Source organism: Oncorhynchus nerka, linkage group LG13 (assembly GCF_034236695.1).
Source record: "Oncorhynchus nerka isolate Pitt River linkage group LG13, Oner_Uvic_2.0, whole genome shotgun sequence".
Classification (NCBI taxonomy): domain Eukaryota; kingdom Metazoa; phylum Chordata; class Actinopteri; order Salmoniformes; family Salmonidae; genus Oncorhynchus; species Oncorhynchus nerka.
This window is the reverse complement of record NC_088408.1, coordinates 64,703,650-64,712,295: the sequence shown is the minus strand read 5'-3', so window position 1 is coordinate 64,712,295 and position 8,646 is coordinate 64,703,650. Positions and strand designations below refer to the sequence as shown.

Sequence of the window (8,646 nt, the reverse complement as noted above, 5' to 3'; positions counted from 1 at the left end):
ATATTTTCAAACATTAAAGTTGCCAAGGGAAGAAATATGACTAGTACAGGAATTAAGTAATCAAACATACAGTACCAGTCAAAAGTTTGGAAACACCTACTCATTCAAGAGTTTCTTTATTTTTACTATTTTCTACGTTGTAGAATAATAGGAAAGACATCAAAACTATGAAATGACACACTCCCGATTTTGCAGGTTTCCCTACTTACAAAGCATGTAGAGGTCTGTAATTTTTATCATAGGTACACTTCAACTGTGAGCGACGGAATCTTTAAAAAAAATCCAGAAAATCACATTGTATGATTTTTAAGTAATTAATTCGCGTTTCGCTTTGCTTATTTGAGCTGTTCTTGCCGTAATATGGCCTTGGCCCTATTTGGTGAAATACCATCTTCTGTATACCTTCCGTCTGGACACTACCATGAAGGCCTGATTGATGGAGTGCTGCAGAGATGGTTGTCCTTCTGGAAGGTTCTCCCATCTCCACAGAGGAGCTCTGTCAGTGAGGTCACCTCCTAGGCCCTTCTCCCACGATTGCTCAGTTTGGCTGGGCGGCCAGCTCTAGGAAGACTCTTGGTGGTTCCAAGCTTCTTTCATTGAAGAATGATGGAGGCCACTGTGTTCTTTGAGACCTTCAATGCTGCAGAAATGTTTTGGTACCCTTCCCCAGATCTGTGGCTCGACACAATCCTGTCTCTGAGCTCTACGGACAATTCCTTCGACCTCATGGCTTTGTTTTTGCTCTGACATCCACTGGCAAATGTGGGATTATATGGACAGGTGTGTGCCTTTCCAAATTCTTAAAAATATTTTTTTTATAATGTTTTTAAATAAATTTGAAGAAATGTCTAAACCTGTTTTCACATTGTCATTATGGGGTGTTGTGTGTAGATTTGCTGAAGATTTGAAATCAAATTCTACCCAATTTAGAATACAGCTGTAATGTAACAAAATGTGTGAAAAGTAAATTAGTCTGAATACTTTCCGTAGACACTGTATGCATGTATGTATATGACGGTGGTGGGTAGAGTACATGATAGCCTAAATTTGTACATTTATAGGTCGTCTTTTATTGTCTCGTCATCAAAATTCAGACGGAACTTTGTTGCAGGTGCGTGGTAACAATTGAATAACGTGAAAAAAAATAAGAAACCCGTCAAAGGAAGTGACAAAGGTTCAAGTTAAGCTCAGTGAAACATGAGGTTATAATGAAGGAGATTCTTGGCTCGGACTTCACAGCCATAGAATCAACCAATCCATTGGGTAATACAGAGACTTCCTACAAGCAACAAAGATCAAGATATATCAGCGAGACAGAGGACTACTACCAGCTCAACCAGGTTTATGCATGGGAAGGCCCAAGGACGGGAGCACCGAAAGGCACGCACCACTGACCGCGGGGGGGACAGAGACTCGGACACAGACTCGGCATCCACTGAGAGCAAATTCCCTACAGACAGTGACTCCAGCTACCATCGCACACAAACAGTTTTTTTGTTGTTGTTGTTGCCGAAAGCAGTACAACAAGGCTCCAAAAATAAACTATGCAGGAGAGGCAAGTGGTCAGAGGGGACCAGGAACACAGGCCGTGGACACGGAGCTACTGCATAATCGATAAGAAACCTCTCAAACAAAAAAAAAGCTCACTGATGCACAAGGCTCAGTCTTATCTCAGGGCCTCTTTTGTACCTGCATGTACAGACAAACCATTTGTTACGAAAGTATATGTGTTAATTCTTTCGCAAGATTAAACTTAAATGTGTTTTCCCAAAATAATGTTTCTAGCCTAGAAAGAAACCTAACAAATAACTTTACTCATTTTAAGTCCCAAAGCAAATTCTGTCCCATGGTTAACAACCCCTCAAATAATACCTGTTGTAGGTTAGTTGAACAAGAAGCCATGTCTGTATATACAATAAAAAGAAACCATATTCAGAAGAACCTCACCAGGATAGACAAAGTAATGAAAGACTCGTCTTTGGTTATCAAACCTGCAGACAAGGGGGGTGCTGTGGGCATTTTAGACTATGAAAAATAAAAAGAACCGATTCAGAGACAACTTTAATAATGAACTTTTATATAGAACAATTAGTGTTGGTCCTACACATGTGTTCCAAAGGGATATTAGCTCAAATCTGAGAGAAAAAGGCACAGCACACCAACATCAACCTCATCCCAACTGTAAAGTATGGTGGAGGGAGCATCATGGTTTGGGGCTGCTTTGCTGCCTCAGGCTCTGAACAGCTTCCTATCATTGACAGAAAAATGAATTCCCAAGACATTTTGCAGGAGAATGTTAGGTTATCTGTCCGCCAGTTGAAACTCAACAGAAGTTGGGTGATGCAACAGAACAACGACCCAAAACGCAGAAGTAAATTAACAACAAAATTGCTTCAACAGAAGAAAATACGCCTTCTGGAGTGGTCCAGTCAGACTCCTGACCTCAACCCGATTGAGATGCTGCGGAATGACCTCGAGCACAGTTCACACCAGACATCGCAAGAATATTGCTGAACTGAAACAATTTTGTAAAGAGGAATGGTCCAAAATTCCTCCTGACCGTTGTGCAGGTCTGATCCGCAACTACAGAAAACGTTTGGTTGAGGTTATTGCTGCCTAAGGAGGGTCAACCAGTTATTAAATCCAATGGGTCACATACTTTTTCTTGCCACTGTAATTCAGGTTTGATGATGAATACTACTTCCACACAAATTAAATGGTCGATGGGCTACACATTCGCTCCAAGCAATGCTAACATTTTATTTGGGGCTCCCGAGTGGCGCAGCAGTCTAAGGCACTGCATCTCAATGCTAGAGGCGTCACTACAGACCCTGGTTCGATCCCGGGCTGTATCACAATTCGCCCAGCGTCGTCCAGGTTAGGTGAGGGTTTGGCCAAATCCTGAAGTGGTATCGATATATTGGTGCCTTGTTTTGCATATGGGGAGTAACTGGAGAAGAGCTGTCAAACTGTATTGCATTACTTCATGACATTGACGCTAATCTCAGATTCACTATTGATGTGACAATAAACGTGTTTATTACCTTGATATGTGGATTGAGAAATCGAATGGAAACCACTTTACAACTCTGTACAGAAAAGAAACGGACAGAAATACTTTATTACAGGGGGGCAGCTTCCTCCCTGATCCATTAAAAAGACTTCCAAGAAGCCCGTTTTTCAGACTGCGCCCTATATGCCACTCCACCGAGGACCATCTAGAAAAAGCTGCGGAGATGCCCAATAGGTTTCTAGTAAGAGGCAACTCTCCACAATGTGTGGATGAAGATCTTAATTTGGCATTGGGGAAAACATGAGATGAACCGCTACAAAAAAGACCAACTAGAACCTAAAGAACACTGTAATTAATGTTCACCACCACACATAATTTGAACTCGCGCAACGTGGGAGATGCTGTCGAGAATCACTGGCATGTTTTATCATCTGATCCAGTTTTGCCAGCTGAATTTAAGAACCCGCCATTTATGCAATATAGATCGTAGGTCGTAATTTACGCCACGAATTGACCCCTGCCAACTGCTAGCCACAAAAGAATGAGCCAGGCTCGTTTACACCTATAAATGCAAAGGCTGCGCACAGTGCGACAATATGATGAAGTGTGAATATTTCTAACTAATGCCACCACTTCGGCCTACTCTGACTTGTTTTATTGCACTGTACACAATGATTTCTGACAACATAATTGATAGGATGTATTTATTTTCCCTCGACTCCAATCCCATTCGAATGCATTGAACGGATGTGGGTGGAGTAGTGTCTACCTTAAGGTGCACATTTAAAAACTCTTAACAAAAGCTCTGATGAAGGCCTCGATGTGAAGCTTAATAAAGAGCAGTGATACTAGCATGAGCAGTGAGCTGGTTTCCTTTTTTTGTTGTCTTAATTATAATAATTGAATCATTATTGCTACATTCTTGAGAATTCTTTGTCTAATTACCATAGCCACATCCATATAGATGACTGGCAACACCTAGCTGACAGCATTTTAGCAACATGTCATTTTATTGTAATCTGTTATACAGAATGTGACACTTAGTGCTCGCTTGTCAGACATGTTTTTTTCGAAGGCATTTGTGAGAATTTGATAGCAATATAGAGTGGGGGAGCGGCCTTGCATTTGGACAATTAATTCACACTAGTAAATAAAAACATCTGTCTCATCCAGGACCAGAGTCGAGGCAGACCAGTGTGACACAGCCAATCAGAGCTACAGTAGGCCTTTATACAAATAAACATTTTGCCAGACGGGCTTGCCTTCACTCACTTTGAATTGGACTGTGTGTTTTACAGGCAGTTGCAACAGTGCGACTTTAGATCATTAGAACGCATTTGCCTAAAGCCACAAATAACACCCGACTGGATTTCTGCAAATATGTAAATACCACAGGAATCCGCTTACGTTTGGGAACTCTTAACCTTCTTATTGATCAAACAACCATGAAAAGGTAGGCTCTCTCCTTCAGTTATGCACATCAACAAGATCATAAATTAATGCTAACCAGAGCAAGATGATCTAAAATGTAACGAAGGAACATTAGATAAAACCTGCCAAACTTTTTCAGCTAGTTGGCCATCAAAATTAGACTGATAAACGATGGGGAATTGTAGCCTTCCAGTGCATGCTGGTCCCAATCAAGCATCTAATCTAACTGTCTAAAGTTCGCTATCTTGCTAGCTAGCTACTTCCTTGACACAAATGAGAGAACACCCCACTCTGACCATTTTACTCGTCCTAGCAGAGCTGGTTAGGCTGTTTACATGTTGTCTAGAGTGTTCATGACTAACTTACTTTTTTTTGCCTACATTTACTGACACCAGTCACATTCAGTGGGTGTTGCGCGATAGTAAATTCATCAGTTATTCTGTGTCTATCCTGGTAATGAAAGACCCGTCTTTGGTTACAATAGGGCTCTGAAATCAGAGTAGATAGCCAAAGTGAATTTGGTAACGCAAGAGATATGCTAACTAGATAACAGTTGTTCAAGTTCTTGTATCAGGCCTGCTGTAATTTACAACCCGATAGCAATATTTTTTGGACTACCAAGAAATGTATTGTTGAATTTGATTAATTATGCATTAAGCTGTATCAATCTAGTCTTGCAACAATGCCTTAATTTACGTCATGGAATGTTGAGTCAAATATAACCTATTTTTAAAACTTCTTAGAAAGTTTGTTTTGTAGCATAAACTTGATTTAAAAATTTGACTGATACTTGATTGTCTGTTTCATATCTGCAAAGGAGTTCAAACACTGTCAGTTCCACTTTAAAGTTATTTGGCATTGCTATGGTAATTGGACAAAGTAAAGAATTTGCAATTCTCAATGTAGCAATACTGATTCTATTATCACCAAGACACTAGAATCAAAATAGGGTACAACAAATCTAAATGATTGGACCTAGGAAAGACAAAAATAAATGTTATTAGGATAATTGTAAAACATTGAATTAATAAAATGTTTTTTTTACTGTTTATTTCAATTCAATCCATTACTCAGGAACAGTTTATCAGCAAGATCATTTAGTGGGCATTTTTGTACAACCAGTAGGCCTGTTTGACTACTATTGACTGTGACAAACTGTCCAGGTCTTGAAAGGGAAAGTTTGTATGGACTTGTTTAAAAATGCCTCAATAAATAAATGTATTCAGTGAAGTGATGTCACAACTTGACTATAATAAGGTTAGCGGTTGCAACTCCTAGAATCACACAGGAAAAATAATTAGGATTAGGCCATATTTGTGCTGCACCCCATCATGCACCCCATCAAAGGAGACAATTGTGGACTACAGGAAAAAGAGGACCGAGCGCGCTCCCATTCTCCTCGACGGGGCTGTAGTGGAGCAGGTTGAGAGCTTCAAGTTCCTTGGTGTCCACATCACCAACAAACTAATCAAATTTGATTTGATGTGATTTTGAGAGAACAATTCTGCTTCTGTCTGCTTTACATGGCATGGTTGTGGGCAACCACCTCTTGTAGTCGGGGGAAGTTATAACACGTTTCTCATTCAGGTCTTGTACCACTGATGGACTACAAGTGCAAGCTTAAGTAAGTAGCCTACTCGAAAGTAGACTTTATGACTTTTCATCATAATCACAAGTTCCATTGTGTAGAGATATTGTAACCTTAATCTCACAATTGTTTTCAGTTATGTATGCTTGAATTAGCTTTACATGTTTATATTTGAGTAATTTAGTAGACACATTTATACAGTAGTGAGTACATACATTTTAATGCTTTAGTGCCTACCTCCGGTAGGACATTAATTTAATGTTCACTTTCAAATATAATATTTGTACTTTAAATCAGGGAATTCTATTTTTTGCTATGATTAAAAGCTATTTTGTGACAAAGTTTATGTCCTTGTGGTAGGTGAGTCATGGTGAGATCTTTTCTCACCTCCGCTCCAAGTTTTACATCCTGTTCAGTGGCTACACTTAACACCGATTTACAAGAATTGACAACGATGTAGCACACAATTTGTTCATTATTTTTTAACTAAATATGTACATTTTCTTTGGTCTGACTAGCACTCTGTTCCATTTCCAATTTTTCAAGGTGAATGTTTATGTCCTTCATCCCCCCCACATCTCATCCCAAGATGAACAGCACAATGCTGCCTCTGGACAACATTACAGCCAACAGCAGTCTCTGTACAGTGGAAACCCAGCATATCTCCATCACTGTTTTCCTCCTCCTGGTCTTCCTGGTTGGTTTCCTCCTCAACAGTTTCAGTCTGTGGGTCTTCTGCTGCCGTATACCACAGTGGAGCTCTGGTGCCGTCTTGCAGTTTCATTTGGCTGTCAGTGATGCTATCATCACACCAGTTGCACCATTTATGGCAACATACTTTGTCATGGGTAGCCACTGGCCCTTTGGAGCTTTTCTGTGCAAGTTGAAGATTTGCTCTGCTGTTCATTCACTTCTATGGCAGTATCCTGTTCCTCACACTCATCAGCATTCATCGATATGTGGCAGTGGTCCAGTTTAAACAAGGCTCCTGCATGAAACGAAAGGTGTTTGTTCAGAAGCTGTGTGCTGGAGTCTGGCTGGTTTTGCTGGCTAAGGGGATTGCCTGTTTCTACTTCTTTAACACGAGCCAAGTGGGAAACCGCACACTATGTCTTAGCATTCATCAGCGAGATTACATTGAGACTTACTTTGCCATCAACTTTGTTTTGCTCACCCTTGGGTTCCTAATGCCTTTCTCAGTGGCAGTGACGTGCTACGTTCAGATAGCAAGATCAGTGTCTCGTATCAATATCAACACGTTTAAGGGCCGTGGTATTAAGGCCAAGTCCCGTAAAGTGGTGGCCATGTGTCTGGTGATATTTGGACTGTGCTTCATGCCTTTGAACGTGATACGCACTGGGGCTGTCGTGTTAAAGAAGTACTTTCCAGAACAATGCATCCTTCTGCAGGTGGAGACCTCATACTATTATTCCTGGGTTTTGGCTGGAGCAAACTGCTGTCTGGACCCATTGCTTTACTGTTTTGGATCACACAATTTTGTCAAGGCTATTCATAGGTCTCTCAGAAAATGTGATGTCAAGTTCAAAGAAGACCCTGCCACAAATTAGATCAGCTACGATGCTGCTATTGATTCTCCCTTCATTGTATTAGAACACAAGAAAAACATGTCCAAACCCGGCATTTGAACACATCTTGAAGAAGGAACCTCATAGTAGTCTCATCACATTCGCTCAGTGTTTTCATCATCCTGAGAAAGTATAGTTTTATTATCTATAACATAAATAGTATTCATAGAATTGACATGGGACATGTGATGTCCCTGAGAGTAATCACAAATGTATTCTTTATTGATGTGTAATAATGATTAGATACTGTAATTGTAAAGCAAAACCTATAAACATGCGCTGTTTTAAACTAATCAAAGTGTATATAATATGCATGTTAAAAGGAATATCTTTTCCATGGCATTCATTTGAAAAAAGTATATTTTACTCGGTTGTAAGCAACAACAACAAAAAGTATTGGGGGTGGGGTTGGATGTTCTATAGCTTGATGATTGCGTAGCTGATTAAAAAAAATGCATTTCCTCTTCCTGTTTAATTTTGTTATTACCGTCTCAATCAGGAAGTCTCTAGAGGAGCTGTGACGAGGTGTTCACACAGTCCCGTTCTGAACAGCACGCGTGAACGAAGTAATGCTTTAAGTCTTTGTACATTATCTCTTATGGGCATATAATAACAGGTTGTCTTTGGCATGATTATAAGGAGGGTAGAGAGCGAGATGATTACTTACTGTCAACAACATACAGTTATAAATTCACAGTCTATATATTAAAATCATTATAGTTTAAATCCAGCAGGGGTGGAAAAAGTACCCAATTGTCATACTTGAGTAAAAGTAAAGATACCTTAATAGAAAAGGACTCAAGTAAAATGTACAGTAACCCAGTAAAATAATACTTGAGTAAATGTATTTGGATTTAAACATACTTAAGTATCAAAGTAAATGTAATTGCTCAAATATATTCAAGTATCAAAAGTAAAAGTATAAATCATTTAAAGTTCCTTATATTAAGCAAACCAGACAGCACAATCAAATCAATTTACGGATAGCCAAATAGTAAAGGAAAGTACAGACCCCCAAAAACTATTAT

General features: G+C 39.6%; 1 pseudogene; it reads left to right on the top strand.

The window, feature by feature from the left end:
• Positions 1 to 78: 78 nt before the first annotated feature.
• On the top strand, positions 79 to 8,080 carry LOC115139870 (P2Y purinoceptor 2-like; annotated as a pseudogene).
• Positions 8,081 to 8,646: the final 566 nt, after the last annotated feature.